At 39.9% G+C, this 1219-nt stretch overlaps 1 non-coding gene across 1 annotated transcript; it reads right to left on the bottom strand.

Moving 5' to 3' along the window:
* Nucleotides 1-258: 258 nt before the first annotated feature.
* trnan-guu lies at nt 259-332 on the bottom strand. Its single transcript has one exon. It is a non-coding gene; the product is annotated as a tRNA-Asn (tRNA).
* Nucleotides 333-1219: the final 887 nt, after the last annotated feature.

Below are 1219 nucleotides of genomic sequence, written 5' to 3'. Positions count from 1 at the left end.
GCAGCCTTAATCCAGCCCCTTAGACCACTCGGCCACGCTACCTCAGATGACCAAGGTTGGTTTTTGCAGTAGATTTGCTCGCAAATTTAAATATTATTTTGCAACACTAAACGGTTTACAAATTAATTAAAATTAAAAAGTATTCGTTAAAAGGGTTCTCATTAATCAGTCGGCTATTTTCAATACTGTGTTTTATTTATGTAATTAATTTTGTGGAATATTCGAGATGAAGATAAATAAAGATATAAACAAACAAACCGTCCCTGGGTGGGCTTGAACCACCAACCTTTCGGTTAACAGCCGAACGCGCTAACCGATTGCGCCACAGAGACTGCACTGCAACATCATCATCATCCATCTCTCCTTGTCTATCTTGTCCTGTTGAATTCCCAGCAGCACCAGATTCTTGTTTAAAATGTTCTTTCCCAGGTGTAGTAGCTCACACGACTCCTCCCAAACCTTTTTAGCGAAAGCACAGTCCCAAAACAAGTGACCTGCTGTTTCATCCTCACCACACCGAGACCTTGGGCACCTAGGGGAACGGACAAGATCACGTTTATACATTGTGTCCCTTGTTGGAAGGATGCCATGTGCAGTTTGCCAAGCCATATCTTTATGCTTATTCAAAAGCTTTGGGTGGGCCACATTTTCCCAAACCCCTTCAACCACATCATGGGGGAACTGTCCCACAGTACACATTACTGTTTTATCCTGAACAAAAAGTTTAACCTTTTTACACACTCTCCATAGTTCTACCTCTGTTTTAATAAGGTCATATTCTTTAAAGAACCACTCTATACGGCTAAAACAATAGGGAACCTCAAAAGCTGATGGAACATTATTGGCTGTTTTATACAGCCCAAGTTTTCTCAATATCCCCCCCCAGGTAGAACTTCACAAAAAATGATGCCTTGTTATTTTTAAAGAGACACAAGTCAATCTGCGTGTGCACAAACTTAAGCCATAACAAAAATTTTAAATCAGGTACAGCTTTACCACCATATTGCTTTTCTTTATACACAATACTTCTTTTTAATCGCTCACACTTTGATCCCCAAAAGAAACCCATAACTTGTCTTATTAGACAATTTAAAACCATCCTTGGCGGTGGAATAATTGCCGCCACATACAATACCAAAGGCAGGATCATAGTCTTAATAATTAACACCTTACCTTCCAGGGTCAAATCCCTTAATCCCCAAAACCCAATTTTCTTTGC

Source organism: Polyodon spathula, chromosome 44, assembly GCF_017654505.1.
Source record: "Polyodon spathula isolate WHYD16114869_AA chromosome 44, ASM1765450v1, whole genome shotgun sequence".
Lineage (NCBI taxonomy): Eukaryota > Metazoa > Chordata > Actinopteri > Acipenseriformes > Polyodontidae > Polyodon > Polyodon spathula.
This window is presented reverse-complemented; position numbering and strand designations above follow the sequence as displayed.